A 20,088-nucleotide genomic window follows, 5' to 3' on the forward strand; every position below is an offset into this window, starting at 1 on the left:
TAGTGTCCTAATATAATATTTAATAATGCAAGTTATGTTGTTAATAACAATAAATGGCATATATTTTCTTTCTCTTTTTATGTGTATGTTACATGCTTTAATCGATGTGACAAGTCAAAAGTTAATCTAAAAGTCATCACAAACTAGTCCTAAAATGTTTAATATCAACAGTTTGAGATACTAACTACAGTTTTTATCATGTAATTTGGAATCATAAATGGATTTAGCATTTGTAAATAATCTAACCAATTCTATGTATAGGAACAAATCTCTCTATTATGAATGCTTTGATATAATGTGTGTTATAGCTGCATTTTGACGATGATTTAAAGAAACAATTATGATATTTTTTTTGGTTGATTTTGCAGTTTCTCTCAGCTGATGGTTTGTGTTCGCTGGTGTAATGGTGTTGTGTTTTTGTTGAAACACAATCTGTTTCTCGTCTCAATCCAAGCCTCGTGTCAGTGTGGAGCTGCTGGGTGACAGGTTGGTTCTTCAAGCTCAAATAAACATCCAGGAGATCAGAATCACACCTCAAAATCTGCTCATATGTTTCCATCGGAAGCTTGTTTTCAGTTGTCAGTGTCTGCTGCACTTTTGGGAAAGTGTGGCACATTTTTAGCTTATTCTGTATGGGTGTCCTTGTTATATTATTAATTTTTTTTAGTTTAATGATTTTTTTTAGGTGTTTGCCAAGCATTTTACCATTCTTTGGAGAAAAACTATCTTTATATCATGAACAAACAGAATTTTAAAAGTCTTCACAGCAACCCGTCAAAATAAAAGTTTGGTTTAACTTCAAGAAACTTTGACAGAAATATGTTACTTAATATAATGATAGGACTACTACTAAAATTTTACAGTCCTGTTCCTCATGTACATACTATGTACTTATTATAGTAATTACAATAACTATGTAATAACATTTAAATATTTTTTAAGGAACATTTACTGGAAGAAAATATTTACCAGAATTTCAGAAAAAAATGTGAAAAAAAAGAAAAAAAATGAAAGTAATATTTTTATTTATTTAAAATAAATTAATTAGAGATGCTTTTGATTATTAAAATTTAATAAACAATTAAAATGGAATCCAGATCAATTAGACATTTTGATTAATAAAATTTTGAAAGTGTCGAAAAAAATTAAAACAGAAAAAAATGGAATCTAGAAGAATTAAAATGGGGAAAAAAGACGAATTAAAAAAAAAAAAAAAACACTTATTTCATAGGGCCCTACACATGATATTTACATCTCAGATGATTGGCTGAACAAGAAACCTGTATATGAGAGTTGACTTGAAAATGAAAATGAAAACTAATGGTCATCGCTCCCCAGACATTAATTTGTAAAAGTACGTTTTCTTAAATACACATGCACGTGTGAGAGTGTGTGTGTGTGTGTGTGTGCTGTAAGAACACACACACACACACACACAACAGCAGAGCTCTTGTAACTGTCCTGTTGTGTTGGAGCGCTACACAGGCCGTCACGGTTCAGTCCTTCAGCTCCTCCGTTTCGTCATTATTCTAAAGCTGCTCATTATGCCAACCATCTGCTCCACATTCAAAGGCGAGATGCAGCTCTTGTCGTCTTTCTGCTGATGTCGTCTTATCAGTCGGGCCCTGGAGTCTGTCCAGAGAGATACACTTCAGCACTCGGCGCTCTCGGGAGCTTTGGACAGAAACTCTGCTGGAATCTCAGAGCATGTGCAGTGATGCAGCAGACGTCGGGGTTTTTACACCACTGACGAGGAACATAATGCATCGATCGCTCGAGACACTGATGCTCCGCACAGTCTGTGTTTATCAGAGTCAGTATTGTTCATTAGTTCAGAAACAGTATGCTCACTCACATTGCAGTTAAAGGGACAGTTCACGGTAAAATCATTGGTTATTCAACACTGACTTTTAATTTATGAACCAAAACCACATCATCTTTTGTGTTCCACTGAAGAAACTTATAACAACATAATACATTCATTTTAATGGTAAAAGTGATCACTCACTGATGCTCCAGAAGAAAAAAACATGCATTAAGAGCCGGGGTGTCATAAAAACGTCACAACAATGATGGACTCCACTGTTTTAAATATTTGTATTTTTTTGTGCAGTGTGGACCTGTACATGTTCTAGTAAAGCATCTGATTTATCTTGAGATAAGCAGAAAAAGGACATGGCCATGATGATTTATTAGACAAAATATAGATATTCTGGTTTTGACTGGAAATGGAGGTTCAGGTCAAGTGCATTGCATTGTGGGAAACAGCATCACACATCGTGCGGTTAGTTTTCAGATGTTTGGTGAGGGTTGGGAGTGATTTACACAGATCGAGCTTGGGTTTGGAGCGCAGTATTAGTGACGGTGTGGCATCACGAGTGAAGCTCTTCTCAGACTCTGGCGTTCTGGAGTCCTCTCAGAGAGAACGTGCTCTGCAGACCCGAATCCCGGTGTGTGTGTGTGTGTGTCGGGGTCGGCCTGATCCGCTCTATCTGTCGCCTCTTCCCACAGCCGGAGCCCATGCCGTATGTTTCCTCCGCTGCACAATCGATAGTCACCCTGCGGGGCTTGGAGAGGAGATCAAAGATCCCAGTCATGCTTCTGACAAAGTCTCTTTTTCTCCAAACTGTTAGCTCTCTCTCTCTCTCTCTCTCTCTCTCTCTCTCTCTAAATCCTGTGTGATTTGTTGAACTTTTGAAGCTCTCCAAATTCTGCGGCTGAAAAGCCTCCTGTTTCACCCCGAAATGGAACTTTAGCTAATCAGAAATGTCAGAGCAGAATATAAAACATCATCATCTGGCCTCTTTTAAATGTTGTTCCTTTCGAGCACCCCAACCTCTTAAGCGCTAGACCTGTTCACTCAAAAAAATAAAAAAAATCTGTTGGAAATGTGCTCACTCTCAGGTCATCAGAGATCAGGAGGAGTGTGTGTCTTCATCAGGTTTGTAGAAATGTAGCACTGCATCAGTGTCTCATCAATGGATGCTCTGCAGTGAATGGGTGCCGTCAGAATGAGAGTCTGATAAGAACATCCCAATAATCCACAGCACTCCAGTCCATCAGTGAACATCTGGAGAAGACAAAAGCTAGAACAAATCCAGCATTAAGATGATTTTAACTCAAACACATAGAGTCTATAATCCATAATAACACTTCCTCCAGTGAAGACGTGCATCTGCTGTTGTCTCTCACAGATTAGTTTAGATCTGTTTAAACGCTGCTGGATCTGTGCAGATTTCTCTCCTGATTCAGACCAGAACACTTTTTCACTGGAGGAAGTGTTATTCTGAATTATAGACTCTAAGGGCCCTATTTTAACGATCTGAAACGCAAGTGTCAAAGCGCGAAGCGCAAGTAAGTTTGTGGGCGGGTCTCGGCGCTGTTGCTATTTTCCCGGCGGGATAAATGGCTCTTGCGCCCGGCGCAAATCTAAAATGGGTTGGTCTGAAGTAGCTTCATTATTCATAGGTGTGGTTTGGGCGTAACGTGAAATAAACCAATCAGAGCGTCATCCAACATTCCCTTTAAGAGCAGGTGCGCAAGTTCCATTATGGATTGCTATTATTATGGCGTATTTACCAGGCGCACGCCAGGAGCGGTTCACAGCCGAGGAGACTGATGTTCTTGTAAGAGCAATGAAAGACAGAGAAGTTGTGTTGTATGGGGATGGGAGAAACCCACCCAAAATAGCGTCGGTTAAACAGGCGTGGGAGGAAATAGCCACAATTGTTTCATCGATTTTTTTTCCTGGTTCTTGACGGACAAACCAATTTGTCAGATGTCCTTATATACATATATGACCTCAAACAGGTCTGATCCTTAATTACTACAATTAGCCTGAATAATTTGTAAGCTAGATTTATGCCTATTTTTTCACATCTTCGTTGCACACCACAATGATTTCCGTCATCTCATGTGTTAATATTTTTTTTAGTGTAACAATTTATGATTTGCAAAAATAACTGTTGCATCTGTGTAGATCACATGAGCAAAGTGTATGCGCGTTGTGCACGCTATACATTATGGTCAAGCATGCGCCCTTAAAATAGCATAATGAACAACGCGCAACGCGCCACTGACTTTAGACTAGGTTTTTTCTGGTCAGTGGCGCAATTGTTTAATGGAACAGCAAAATAGCACCAGGGATTGTTTGCGCCGGAACACGCCTCCTTTTTTGCGCTGAACCACCCAGGGAGCGCAAGTTCATTCACTAGTTTAGCGACGTGCTTCTGTGGAGGGAAAAGCGCGCTTTGCGCAGGTGCAAAATAGGAATGACACATGTGTCGGTGTACAAAGTCAATTGCGCTGGGTGCAAGATAGGGGCCTATGTGTTTGAGTTAAAATCATCTTAATGCTGGATGTGTTTCAGGTTTTGTCTTCTCCAGATGTTCACTGATGGACTGGAGTGCTGTGGATTATTGGGATGTTTTTATCAGACTCTCATTCTGACGGCACCCATTCACTTCTGTTTTTTCAGATTTTCAGCGTGTAATGATGTAAGAATAAATATGATGTTTTTGTTGGTTTAAATAATCTCAGCTTCAGTTTGATCTGCCTTGTTTATTTGCCGTGAAGCACGTGTTGCGCTAGTTTTCTTTTATTGCGATATATTTAGCTCTGCATATTATGACTGAAGCATCTACGGAAGCATGTTTCTGCCATGTATTAATATATATATTAATAAGAGTTGTATGATATAAACTTAGTATTGCGAGGAAAAAACATCAGAATTGTGTTTACAGTACTTCTTACAATTCTGAGATATTATGTCGCATGTTTATATTGAATTTTCTCTCCATTCTGAGTCCATATATTTTCCTTGCAGTTTTAGTGGTTATATATCGCAATTAATAATTTTCCCTCAATTTATAATTGTGCTTATATCTTGCAATTCTGAGTTTAGATATCGCGATTTATTTGAGATTTTATCGGAGTTTATATCGTACAATTCTGAATACTATTTTGAGTTTATATATTGCGATTAAATTGTTTCCCTCAGTTTATACCTCACAATTCGGATTTTTCTCGCGATTCTGTATTTAAATATCACCATTCTGACTTTTTCTCGCAATTTTGAGAATATATATCGCAATACAGTTTTTACCTCAGTTTAAACACTACATCAAAGTTAAGATTTTTTCTTGCAATTCTGTCATTTTGAATTGTGAGATTATATGTCTTTTTTTCATGCAATCCCGAGTTTATATATTGCAATACTAACGTTTTTCACAAAATTCTGTATTTTCAAATATTTTTTATGTGAAGTTTGTCCCAATTCTATGTTTATATATCACAATTCTGAGTGTGTATCTTGCAATTCCACGTTTTAAAATGTCTAAATTCTGCGATATCAAACTCGCAGTTTTGTTTTACTCAGGGCTTCCATAGTCTTCTGTGTTCTGTGTGATAATGACCGTAATCTCCATCAGTAAAACCCTGTTTAATTACGGGCCGTCTGAGCGTTATGTGAGCGGGCCCAGATTGCTCTACTGTACCCAATTTCTGAAGCATTACCAATTAAGACTTTAATGTCTCTATAAATATTCAAAAGCATATCCGTGTGGAGAGAGTGTGTTTCTCAGTAACCTGTGTCTGAAGGTGTCTGCGTCTGAACCTGTTGATGGCTGAGTCCAGCGCTCTCGTATCCCAGCATGCTCTTTATTAGCTCAGTTAGGGTGTGGGATACGAAGCATTATTTCCTCCGCAGAGTTCGGCCTTTCTGATTAAATTAAATGGTGAATTATAGATGAGCAGGAGCCGGGTTCAGCCTGCCAGCTTTGTAATGATCTTTTGGTCGGAGCATCTTATAACGCGTTTGCCCTTCGTTCACGTCCAGATACAGAGAGATAAAAAGACACATCAGCAATGCACCATGGCTTCCACAGCCGTATTTTTGTTTTCTGTGAAATAAAGCCAGCGTGTCTATCGATTGGGTGCTGAAGAAACAGAATCTCTGTAAACTTCATCTGAAGGGCACCAGCTGTCTGTCCGCTATCCATTATTCATGGATCTGAACATTTTAGATCTTGCTAATGTTTCAGATCACATAATTGGATGGGAGCAACATAAACGCTTCTGTTGTGAATATGCGTGGTTCTCTCTATAAACACAGCTCGGGGTTGTTCCCTATAGAAGGTCAATGTGCGTCTGATGATGGAGCAGCAGAAGTGTCCTCCAGGGGGCAGTCCAACTGTTCCCAAACATCATCATCATCTTCATCATCTGAGATCCTGTGTCTCCTGAAACTCACGTCCAGGTCATCAAACAAGCAAGATAGCAAGACCACTGTGATTTATTTTCATTATTAATTGTCATTACATTTGAGCAGAAATATAGACAGTATATTTAAGTTGTAAATATTTTTACATCATGCATAGTAATTATGTAAGATGCTACAGTAATGTTTATTTATTTATTTATTTATTACCAGTCTGGCCCACTGGTTAACATTTGGAATAATTAGATTTTTTTTCTATCCATATTTTAAAAAATAAATCATTTTGATAAATTATATTTGTAAAAAACTACATTTAAAAACAGTAATATTGTGAAATATTTTTAAAATTAAAAACAGTTTTCTAATTTTATATAGTTGTATATTATAATGTTATTTATAATGTAATTTTAAAATATATCCTAATATAAAAAGTATATATATAATGCTATATAATACAATATAATATAATATAATATAAAAATATTATAATAATCAAATAAATGCAGTGTTGATAAGCAGAACAGAACAACAAATAAATAAACAATTCATTAAAAATTCATATTTATTCAGAACTTTTATAAGTAATTGTGAATATTAATTTCACAATTTTGACTTTTTTGTTGTTGTTTTTTTGTGGATTGTGAGCTGTTCTTGTGAGGTTTCTTGTCTCCAGGATATTGAGTTTAAAGGTTGATGGTGTGAGTTTCTCTCTCTGCTCTGGTCTTCGGGCTTCGCAGATGTTTTTAGTTGATACTCACGAGTGTCTGAAGCAGAGAACAGGACGAGAGCTCTGGCCCTGATCAAGAGAGTGTGTTACACACAGAGCCGGAGAGGCATGCTGGGTAACACTGACATGTCGCTCACGCACATCTGCAACAGGTTCAACAACACACAGAGGAAGCACAGACTGATTATGTGTGTGTGTGTGTGTGTGTGTGTGTGTGTGTGAGAGAGAGAGAGAGAGAGAGTGTGTGTGTGTGTGTGTACAGTGCACAGGATGCATACATATACATTGTGCATCGTAAAGTTAATTTAGTTCAACCCTCGTGAAATCTCACATCATATCAGGAGCATCTGTTTATGTGCATCTCATCATCTTCAAGCGATCTGTAGCTCTCAAAGAATCAGTCAAGGGGAGTTTCAGTTTTTACCGGGGGCAATCAGTGAAATTGATAGGAGTGAGAAACATATATGTGCACATGAACACTATACATCCAGCAGCAGCGCTAGTTCATGAAACCTGTGCAGCTCTGCTTTTCACACCACAGCGCCGTTATTACAGCTGTAGCTCATTTTGACACACATTCTGCATTAAACGCTTTCTGTGAATATGAATGTGTTCGTAAGCTGTAATTGTGTGTTATTGGCTTCTCTGTGTAGGGTAAAGCTGAATGTTCTTGTGTGATGCTCATTGGCTGATTTGAGCGTTGCCAGATTGTCAGTGAATCGTGCGCGTGTTGTTGTTGATTTTCAGCGTAGGCCTTCACACTCATTCATTCTCTTTCCGGCAGCTTTCAGAACAAAATCAAGTGAGAGCAGGTTTATAACAGAGAGAAGAGTTTGTCGATGCTGAGGAGAGTCAGACGTGTCTGGGTTGAAGCGACGGTGGATTTACATTCGGCGTGTAATTGTCTTGAAGAGTCTGAAGGTTTGTGTTTGAGGGTCTCGCTCCAGTGACGAGCAACACGTCCTTCTCTGCTGTGCATGCGCTAACTTCTAATTACGGGATCTCAGTCCCGTTTCACCAGTCCTGTACCTGCTCGTCTTCATGAAATTCATGTGCTGTCCGAGTCCTCAATCACACTGACAGCTCCAGGCCTGCAGAAATACTGCTTACATTACAGTTCATTCTTCAAAGCAGCTGTGATCGCACGGAAGAGCTTCGAAATCACACACTAAAATCTGAACGGTTGAACTGTTACGATGAATAATACAGTACGGAGGATTTCTGCCGTCCTAGTCCTAGTGTGCTGCCTACCTAGACAGCATTTGACTAAAAGCTGTTTCTGAGAATGAATAAAGCAATACTGCTTCTTTCTGAGAAGACATCCCAGAATGCATTGTGCAAGATCAGTGACAATTCATTCAATATGGAAGGCAAAGTGAGAGAAATTAGAAACACTTTACAAAGGTCTAATATTGTTTTTTGTATAATTATTTGTACACTGTAAAAAAAAATTGAAAAAACGAAATTGCATACTACATTTCACAATAATTAAATCTAACACATCAAATTAAATTTAAACTGAAATAATTTTACCTTTTAAAATATAGTTCAATAATATTAGTTTTTCTTGCAAGTTGTATCGTATAACATTAATTAATGCACATTTAACTAACATGAACATTTTATTAATTAACATTAACAATGTTGAATAAAATATATTGTTCATTGCAGGGTTATTATAGTTAATTTAAACTGAATACACAGAAAAGTTGTACAAAATAAAAGAAGAAAAAGATTCAACTGAAATAAATATATGAAAAAATTATATATATATATATATATATATATATATATATATATATATATATATATATATATATATATATATATATTTGAAAAAAAAAAAAGTGAAATATAATGATATGCGTTCAACAAGGTAGCCCAATAACCCAAACGACGTAACAGGCAACGCCCCTGACACCCCCGAAGAAGAAAAAAAAACAACTTATATGTTTATGTTAGGCTACTCAGCAGGGGCGGCGTTAGGGGTGGGCTAAGGGGGCTGAGGCCTGAATGTTTTCAGTAAAGCCCCGAATGTTTTTATTACCACCATGCCATCAATGAGTTTTCATGCCCAATAAAGTAATTTATATTAGAATTTAAATAAATAATTAAATAAATATCTCTCGACTCTCACGTCCACAGTGTCTGTAAATTTACCCAAGTAAGTTACGCGTTGTCATTCACACCCCACGAAAACCGCCCACTGATTCTAGTGCTTCTGACTGACATGTAAACTGACCAACCATCGATGAGCGTCTGTACGATCCAGCCAATGAAATGAGATCTTTTTGAGGCAAGCGGTTTGTTGGCGTGTAGTATTTTACTATATCAATTTATTTGAAAATTAAAATGGATATTGCAAAATTCATCTTCTTCTTCTTCAACCCCCCCCCAGCCAAAACACTTGAACATCAAGATACAACAGCTTCAGGTATCTGTAACTTTCAGTATTATATTTATTTTTCGGTTTTAAATTGTGTCTGATTTAACATTCCATTTTGAACATCTAACAGTTAACGGTTGCGCAGCACAGTCTTTAGGGGACACACACACACACCACTCCGAACTCCCGAACTGATTCAAATGATTTGCGATCCCCAAACTGACTCAAATGATTCGCGATCCCCAAACTGACTCAAATGATTCGCGATCCCCAAATTGTCTCAAATGATTCGCGATCCCGCTACGAACTCCCGAACTGATTCAAATGATTTGCGATCCCCAAACTGACTCAAATGATTCGTGATCCCGTTACGAACTCCCAAACTGACTCAAATGATTCGCGATCCCCAAATTGTCTCAAATGATTCGCGATCCCGCTACGAACTCCCGAACTGCTTCAAATGATTCGCGATCCCCAAACTGACTCAAATGATTCGCGATCCCGTTACGAACTCCCAAACTGACTCAAATGATTCGCAATCCCCAAATTGTCTCAAATGATTCGCGATCCCGCTACGAACTCCCGAACTGCTTCAAATGATTCGCGATCAAGCTACGAACTCCCGAACTGCTTCAAATGATTCGCGATCCCCAAATTGACTCAAATGATTCGCGATCCCGCTCCGAACTCCCGAACTGACTCAAATGATTCGCGATCCTGCTACGAACTCCCGAACTGATTCAAATGATTCGCGATCCCCAAATTGACTCAAATGATTCGCGATCCCGCTCCGAACTCCCGAACTGACTCAAATGATTCGCGATCCCGCTACGAACTCCCGAACTGCTTCAAATGATTCGCGATCCCCAAATTGACTCAAATGATTCGCGATCCCGCTCCGAACTCCCGAACTGACTCAAATGATTCGCGATCCCGCTCCGAACTCCCGAACTGACTCAAATGATTCGCGATCCCAATACACATAATGCTATAAAAGTGTGCACATTGAGAGAAATAAACAGCAGATGTTCATGTTAACAACTTCTTTAACTTGAGCAAACGCTGCTAATACATTTGTTAATAAAATAAATAAAACAAAAACATGAATGTTTTAATGCTACTGAATAAAAATAAACGATCCACTCGAAAGTCTCAGCTCATCATGACAGGACCTGGATCAGTGAACTGCGTCTAGGGCCGATGACGTCACTTCCATGGAGGCATGTTGTCTCCGCCCCCACGTCAAAACAGTGCCACAAAGAGAGACATGCAGAAAAGTGAAGGGCAAAGGAAAAATGGCATCGCAAGCTCAAACTAGACTGACACGCAAAATAAAAGCAGCGTTGCTAATAAATTAATAGATATGACCATGGAAAATATGTATTGCAAAATCATTGCTTTCGCGCTGTTTCATTTGTTTTGCAATTCTTAATTTTTGTTTGCAAAAAGCAAATGTATTTTCCTCAATACTTTAAATAAAATGTTTTAAATTTGTTTTTGTTTTTATTGTTTTTGTATATTTTAAACAAGGTAAATCTTTCTGATTTATTAAAATAAAAAAGTCACATACATGGAATTTTCTGGGCTAAGCCCCAGATCTCCACTCACCCTAGAACCACCCCTGCTACTCAGTCAGGCGCTGAGACCAGAAATAGAAGATCCTCCAATAACCAACAGGTCTGGTGTTTGGGTGCACTTTGGATTCCCTGTAAGCCATGGTGATGGCAAGAGAGTGGTGGATAAATAAAACAACGGTATGTCCGCGGTGATTGGTAGGCTACATTTACGTTACATTTACATTATAGCAGCGGATATGAGACCTAACTGATGGAACTAACTGATCTCTGCTTTATTACAGTTTGCACATATGTTTTTAGTCGTGAACGTTGATCTTCCTTCAAAACAGCCGGTAAAAGAGTCGCGCCACTTTGACACGGAATTAGATCTGGCTTTTGTTCACACAGCGCTCGTCCCGGGTCGAACCTCGCAATGTTACTAGGTCCCCGACCAGGGTTCAATTCTGTAATCAATCCCGGGACGTGGTTGCTTTCACACAGTAGGCGACCAGGCAATGTTCCGGAAATATTGCGGGTCCGACGTGCAGTGTGAAAGGGGCTCATGAAGACGCGGAAATTTCAGCAAAGGATAAATGGATTTGCAGTTCTAAAAATCGCTTGCAGTAGGCCAGCTCTGCTACTAAATTTATTTCAAAATTGCAATTCATATACAGCTATGATCAGCTGTTCCTTAATCTTGGCTGAGCTTTCAACGTTGTTACCGTAAAGGATGAAGCTGATTGGTTAGTTCTTGTCACATGACCCGCGGTGCGCTTGCGGCATTCTGAAAAGTTGAGATGTTTTTACATTTTGCTGTATCTAAAATGTACCGAACCGTACCGAACCGAACCGTGACATCAGTGTATCGTATCGAATGAATTTTGTGAACCGTTACACCCCTAATATATATATATATATATATATATAATAAAAATACTTTTGTTTTACTTCATACTAAAATAGTTAAAAAAAAATTAATAGCAACGACATTGAAACAATAGTAATGAAAATAACTAAAAAACTAAATTAAGTAAAATGAAGATATACTGTATGGAGCACAAAACCAGTCAGAAAGCTAAATTTTACAAAATTGAGATGCATACATCATCTGAAAGCTGAATAGATCATCTCTCCATCGATGTGTGGTTTGTTCGGAGGACAATATTTGAAAATCTGGAATCTGAGGGGAGCAAAGAAATCTAAATATTGAGAAAATCACCTTTAAAGTTGTTCAAATGAAGTTCTTTTATAAAAAATATACTTCATTCACTAACAAATAGTTCTAGAATCTATGTAGATATCAATATTATTGACATAGGAGTATGTTTTGTTTATTAAAGTGAATGTAGGTCAATGTAGGGTGCTAATTTCCCTCAATAGGCAGCTCCCTGTGTAGACAAAGTAAATATTTTCTTTGATCAAGCGTGTTTTCTTGGGGTGTTTCCGCTCTTGTTTCCGAAGTGACATCCTTGTCTGGGAAGTGATTCAGTTTTAATGGTGTTTACGGAGCTAGGATCAGTGTGTGCACTCAAAAAAATGACTCTTTAAACTTACTTAAGTCAATTATGGACAGTGGTTCCACACAACCAAATTGTGTTTTGATAACATTAATGGAATTTTTTGAATCTATGCAAACTCCTTGTGTTGTGACAACACAACTGAATGAGGTAGAATCTATGTGAAATAGTAATGTTCAACCAACTCAATTTATTGACTTTGCTTCAACTTAAACTGGTTAAGTTAACTCAACATGTTTTGGTTTATTACAATCTAGCCAAATTTGTTTCACTCTATCAACATAAGGAGGTTTGTTTCAAATTACTCATTTCAATTATGGACAGTGGTTCCACACAATTAGTTCTAGTTACTTTAACACAATATTTTCTTTTTGAAGTTACTCCCTTCAACAAAGCATTTTTTGTATGTTTTGTCTTGTAATGAGACAAAAGACAAGATGTCACAAATGATCAAAGTGTATTTGTTAAACAAGCAATAAATAATTACACACAGTAAAATACAGTTTAAACCACATTACAAAATTACACAAAATAGCAAATACAATTCTAATTGGCATTCATGGGCAACCAATCAAACCTTATTCCAGGAACAGGAAGTGGCTCCAGAAATAACTTCTTCAGTATTCCAAATGTGTACCTGAGTTCAGGAGGGTTGCTCAAGTTCAGTCCATAAATCAGTCCCAGTAACATGGTTTTACAGACTGTAAACTGCTATAGGTCCTGAAGAACTTTTTCCTTTAAAACTCCAACTTCTGCTGGACTGTCTTCAATGATGCAGCTTCAAATAGATTCCCATGAGTCTTCTGGATCACCTCCTGACTGCTGGCAACGTCTGTATCCTAGAAGTATTTAAAAGGATGGAGAACTCAAATTCTTGTGTATTAACTTTAACAAATAATTTATTAACCTTGAACTCACCATATACTCCATACTGCTAGGGTCTTCATTTGGATACTTCAATTTCATTAGTCTGAAGATGAAAACAACAAAATTTAGCCTTTGTTTTTTTTTCTAAAATTACATGAAAAAAAGTCAGTCATTCATCTTCTTATGGGAAATCCAGGCAAGCAGTCAAGATGGGATTCTAACAAACATTACAGTGGAAAATGTTACACATCTGGACCCTGTATGGTTAACAACAGAACTGGAATGTTCCCAGACCCAGAAACATAGTAAGGACATCAGTAAAACAGTCCATGTGACACCAGTGGTTCAACCATAATTTTACAAAGTAAACAAAAATACTTTTTTGTGCAAACAAAATTAAAACAGCGACTTTATTCAACAATTCTTCTCCAAATCGCATCTTCCACCATTATCAACAGCACGTAAATAATTCATGCACATGGTGCTGCTGACCTACAACACGCATGCGCTGAGCCTTGATTACACGCAGAGGAAAGCAATGTTCATGCCTCTTGTTACTGTCCATAATGGCAGAATATGTGATTTGGAGAAGAATTGTTGATTAAAGTCGCTATTTTTGTTTTCTTTGCACAAAATGTATTCTTGTACCTTTGTAAAAGTGTGGTTGAAGCATTGATGCCACATGGACTGTTTTACTGATGTCCTTACTATGACTCTGGGAACATTTCTGTTGCATTGCAGCCTTTATGGAGGTTCAGAAATCTCTCGCATTTTCATAAAAATATTAGGGATGCACCAATTGACCGGCCATAAATTGGAAACCAGACGGTTTTTGCTTCAAATACGCAATTGGTAATCGGCCGGTCTTTGGAATTTTTTTCAGCCGATTTTTCCGGAAGTGCGCCCGCGTGCTCCGACTACATTACTTCTGTGTGAAAGCAAACACATCCCGGGATTGATTCCAGCATTGAACTCGGGTCGGGGACGTAGTAACATTGCTGGGTTCAATCCCGGGACAAGCGCTGTGTGAACAAAAGCCAGATCTAATGCCGTGTCGTAGTGATGACATTATCGTGTGACTCTTTTACTGGCTGTTTTGAAGGAAGATCAACGTTCACTGAAAAAAAAAAAGTGCAAACTGTATGAAGCAGAGATCAGTTAGTTCCTCACTTTCCACGGTGACACCGAGATCGTTCGCCAGATTCAGTGAAAGTATTACCTGCCTAATGTTTTCGACTCGTACATTACACGTCACGCCCTGATGTCACGTGTCGTTACGGGATCTGTATTTGCCGGAATCGCAGTGTGAAAGGGGCTTTATTGAGCTTTCCCTCAATTTTGGACTGTAGACTGTGGACTGTCCTTCCTTCTTGTTTGTTGCTTAAAGATAAAAAAAAAAAAATCGTCCAGTTTGCTTGTAAAAGAAATCGGTATCGGCCATGAAAAATCATGATCGGGGCATCCTTAAAAAATATCATAATTTGTGCTCTGAAGATGAATGATGGTCTTACGGGTTTGAAACGACATGAGGGTGAATAATGACATGTTTATTTTTGGGTGATCTAGCCATTTAAACACACCTGAACCAGCTAATCAAGGTTCTTGGGAATTTTAAAACAAAAAAGTCTTACCTGAAGTTCCAGGCAGGTGTGTTAGAGCTGAACCAAACAGAACACTGGCTTTCCTAGAGCAGGTCTGGACACCCCTGCCTTGCATCAAAATAAATCTATCAGTTTATAGATATACCACATATTTTGTATTTATTGTATTAATAAACCTTATTTTATCTGTCTTTTTTTGTCAATTTCCAGTAACCAGTGAGAGAATAATGTTTTAATACAAGGTTGTGTTGAGTGCAGTTGTTCTTACCTGTGTAGTGGGCACCAAGAGGGTTTCAGTATTTGTCCAAGGTCTCTTCTTCAGTATGAAAACATCTTCGTAAATTTTGCAGTCCGAATCAAGTTTGGCAAAGATTGTTGATTCTAATGGGCCTATGGTAATTCTGGATGTCTCAAATTCTGCACAAACCTGTACACATGAAGTGCAATGTGTTACAAAAAAAAAAAAAAAAAAATTGAACAGCAAAAACCAATTCAATGATCAAAATATTAAGTGATTTATTTGTGTGAGTGATGAATAGTGTCATGTTTACCATTCCTAAAGGAGGACCTGATTACATATCTGGAGCATATGTATAATGTGAACAGCTCAGAGTAGTGTCCGGTTTAAAGTCATTGTATGACCACACCGCCATGTTCATAAACAAAGCTTCAAATACTCCCACTGTGCTGAGCCAGGGCTCTCAAAACTCGGTCAACATCTCATGGTTGGACATTTATTGATTATTTATCTTTTTAAATTAGTTAAAATATACATATTATAACAAATAAAGGTAATTACTTCCACTTTTTAAAGTCATTATGTATTACTAATACAATTAATTTATACAAATATATTTGGCACACAAAATGAGATAAGAGAGAAACTCCTATTCGCCATTTGATTAGTTATATGAGGAAGTAGCTGAATGACAAATCATTCTGTCTCTTAACATCTCTTATTGTAAGCCATATGTATAATATAAAGTAAAGGTAAGTGATAGGACGTTTTATTTTTGGATAAACATTTTATTAATAAATACAATCTCTCTTAAAATACCTTATTGGGTTATGATAATCAAAAGTTTGGTTTGATCTAGCGCAGAACTAAGACTTTAATGAAATATTTCCCCCACTTATAAAATGATTTTATTATTAGCTAGCTCCATACCGGAGAGCTGCTTTATAAAAGGAAATCAAGTTCTAATTCTAGCGACACTTACTCTGTATTTTCATGTTTAATATTGAAAAGCTATCGATTGCATAAAGGACTGTTATATAAATAAACGTGACTGGACTTTTCTTTACTGGAGTGCCTGGAGAACCTCAGAGTTCGTGCAAACATCCATATCTCTGTGTTCTTAAGAGCTGCTTTTACATCGCGGTCAGTTTTTTGTTGTGTTTATGCAGTTATTGAGAGGAAGGCGTGCAGTATATATTTACATATTCATCCAAGGTTCGGATCGGGTCGGTTTGCCTCAAACTGAAGTGCTATCTTCTTCTTTTTAATTGAATCAGGAGAGTGTATTACAATCTTGCGCTACAGCGCCACACTGGTCAAACTGCATTAATGCAGGCTTTCAAATCAGGCAGATACGAGATCAAACCACTAACGTTACTCAAAAACATTTGCTGAAAATTTTATTTTTATCGTCGACGTTGTCGATAATGTCGAGTAATTGTTTCAGCCCTAGTGTATATATATATATATATATATACTAAAGTAAATACATTACAGAGAGTCGTGCGCTTTCACATCTCCCAACGCTTCAAAATCATCTATTAACGGTGCAATAAACCGATTACACAATACTAGACTGCAAAACAAAAGCACCTCAAAACAGAAACTCTAAGAGAAATTAAAGACTTTGACTTAACACAATAAAAACTTTAGATTTTCTTACCTGACTGATACCTCTTGCTCCCCTCCACACCGTCATCAAATGCGTTGGAAATCGTCACTTCCGGTTTTTTTTGAATCACGAAATTAAACCCTTTACGTTACTTTAACGATTGATAATTAAGTAAAATTTAAAATTAAACATTTTAAGTTGATTAAACACAATACAATTGTGTTTTGTCAGAAAACTAAATATATTTGTGTTGTTTTAACAAAACATATATGTGTAAAACGAACAGTGCCGGAAAACCATTTTTTTGAGTGTGCCCTCCGCACTCATCACACACACTTTGAAGTGCTGTGGAACCCTAAGATATGAGGATGAACGGAGTACACATCATCAGATTCTCCCCTCGCTCACACACAGTCAGGAGATCACAGTTAATGTCGCTTGTTTGCACAGCACTGACCCAGACGACGGCAGAAATGATCTGAAAATCAACAGGAAATCCACATTGACTCTATTTACTCTTATAACTCATGCTCCTGGTCTCATCCTGAACGATTTGTGTAAGTACACAGTATTCTTAAAAAAAAGTGAATCCTGATTTACTTGAAATGTGTCACGTTATTATCAGGATTCACAAAAAGAACCAGAAGAGATATTAGAAAAAAAGAAAACTTGTAAACTGTGTGTGTGTGTGTGTGTGTGCGCATGCATAAAATACATAAATATAAAACACATACATATGTACATACACACACTTTTTAATTATATATTTTAGATAAAATAATTACACTATATATATTTTATAATCTGAATGAAACTGAATATAAAAATAAATATAAATAAATGTATTTAGTTATGTATGTATGTAAGGTATAGTTAAAAGTATTATAATTTTTTAATATAAAAAACTATGTAACATACAGATATATGCATAAAATCAATAAATATAAAAATAGCAATAAATGTATTAAAAAATGTAAATAAATAGCAATAAATGTACATTATGCATGTAAAAGTATGTAAATTATTTTTAAAAATATTAAAATTATTTATTAAATACTTTATTTTATTAAGTATCTTTAAAATATGTATTTAATAAAATTATTATGTTTTATAAATATATATTATATATATATATATATATATATATATATATATATATATATATATATATATATATATATATATATATATATAATATTATATATAGAATAATGATGCTGGAAATTCAGCTTTAATCACAGAAATACACACCCAAACATTTTGAAGTGCAGTATATTAAAATAAAACCCCATTATTGTTAAATTCCAATAATGTTTCACAGTGTTACTGTTTTTCTATATTTTAGATCAAATAAATGAGCAGAAGAGACGTCTTTCCAAATCATGACAAACCTTACTGATCCCAAACGTCTGAATGGCGGAAAAGAACAAAAACAGAAAGGTTGTGATTTTAAGAGCCCCTGGAAATCCAACATATGTAATGCTCAGTTTTATATGATTGTATCTCTTTCTCATATCTGTGACCCTGTCAGGAGTTTGGAGTCTTTCCAAGCAGCTTGTGGTGTTGTTCTTCAGCTCGAGACGTCTGTGTTGCTCTGAAACAGATAGAAATATGGCGTCTCTCTGAAAGATTGTCGACACACTCCACATTGTTCGCACAAGTGATGCCCTTCTCAAAGACACACTCCAGGTGTTCAGAGAAGGAATGAAAATTGAGTGCTTTTAGACTGATGGGACCATTACACCTTTAACCACAAGAGAAAAATGCTCCGTTCAGCCTTCTAGGATTACCACAAAATTACATCAAATGACTTACAGGGCAAGTCCCAACCGCTGACAGAACGAGCTGGACGTGCAGGTTCAGGCCGGGTTTGTTCTTTAGCTAATGAATCATCAGAGAAATCCCACTGAACCGACAATCGTCACTGCTTGAAGTGCTGCGTAATTATAGTGTTCGGCAGCTACTGTTCACGATTCACCAGATCTCTGGATCACTGCTGCACCTCCACACCACTCACCACGACTGCATTTATTTGAGACAAAATACAGTAAAAATAGTGAAATATTTTTACTATTTAAATCATCTGTTTTCTGTGTGAATCTGTGTTAAAGTGTAATTTATTTCTGTGATGCTCCGCTGTATTTTCAGCATCATTCCTCCAGTCTTCAGTGTCACAAGATCTTCAGAAATCAGAATAATATGATGATTTACTGCTCAAGAAACATGAAGATTATTATCAATGTTGAACACAGTCATCAAGATGAATTTGTTGTTCTACAAGTTTGTCTTGTTTTGTGTAAAAAAATATCAACATTTTGTTAGTTTTTCCTTAGACAAAATATCTGCTAATGGGGCGAGAAAAATAATCTTGTTTACTGAATTAAGATTTGTTTTTTTTACCCCGCTGTCAGATATTTTTGCTTGTTTTAAGATAAAATGTTGATAATTATTTTTAGAAAACAAGTCATAATATCTTTAATCTTTGTACTTGTACAGTAAATGCATCTTGAGTCACGAATGTTTAGACATTTCAACTAGAAAACAAGACTAAAATACTAAGAACATATTTTTTTTGGAGTGTGGTAACAATATATACACCACAGTTTAAAAGTTTTTTTCTTTTGCTCTTCTTCTCCTTTTTTGACTGAAACTAATACTTTTATTCATTAAGTATGCTTTAAATGGATCAAAAGTGACGCTAAACTATGACACAATTATAGTGTATTAAATGATTTCTGAAGATCATGTGACACTGAAGACTGGAGGAATGATGCTGAAAATACAGCGGAGCATCACAGAAATAAATTACACCTTGAAACAGATTCACACAGAAAACTGCTGTTTTACACTGTAATAATATTTCACTATTTTTTGATCAAATAAATGCAGTCTCAGTAAGCAAAAGAGACTTCTCCAAGAAGATTACAAATCTTGAAGTGAATATTTCCCTCTCTGTGGTTTCTGAGGCTTGAGTCGCTCCCCACAGATCTCACCTGAGGGCTGTTCTCCGAACCCCCTCCTCCACTTCACAGGACCCGTTTGAAACCAGACGTTAACCTCCGCCCTCAAGCACTCCTCCCTGGAGACGCCAAATCAGCTTTTGCTCCACGTCAATTACACTGATTCCATCTGGAAACTCCTGAGACTGAAGCTCTGGGTGAAGATAGAAACACAATGGCTGAGAAATGTACAGAAAACCAGAAAACAATATCATCTCATTTCAGGAGCAGTGTGAAAGATTAGACCTAGATGCAAGTTAAATATAACTGTTCTAAGATCTGTCTCTCTATTGAACACCAGAAAGGTCATAAAACATGAAAACTCTGCACCGTTTACACATTGTCAATGTTATTTACACGTTGTTTAC

At 36.8% G+C, this 20,088-nt stretch overlaps 1 long non-coding RNA gene across 2 annotated transcripts; it reads right to left on the reverse strand.

The window, feature by feature from the left end:
- Window positions 1-13,125: 13,125 nt before the first annotated feature.
- On the reverse strand, window positions 13,126-16,944 carry LOC127965953 (uncharacterized). Of its 2 annotated transcripts, none has more exons than XR_008155517.1 (5): window positions 16,773-16,944; window positions 15,140-15,298; window positions 14,902-14,979; window positions 13,322-13,373; window positions 13,126-13,242 (listed from the first exon to the last, which is right to left on the reverse strand). It is a non-coding gene; the product is annotated as an uncharacterized LOC127965953 (long non-coding RNA). The 2 variants fall into 2 exon arrangements; XR_008155516.1 differs by having other exon boundaries at window positions 16,312-16,944.
- Window positions 16,945-20,088: the final 3,144 nt, after the last annotated feature.

This window comes from Carassius gibelio, chromosome B10 (assembly GCF_023724105.1).
Source record: "Carassius gibelio isolate Cgi1373 ecotype wild population from Czech Republic chromosome B10, carGib1.2-hapl.c, whole genome shotgun sequence".
In the NCBI taxonomy this organism is placed as follows: domain Eukaryota; kingdom Metazoa; phylum Chordata; class Actinopteri; order Cypriniformes; family Cyprinidae; genus Carassius; species Carassius gibelio.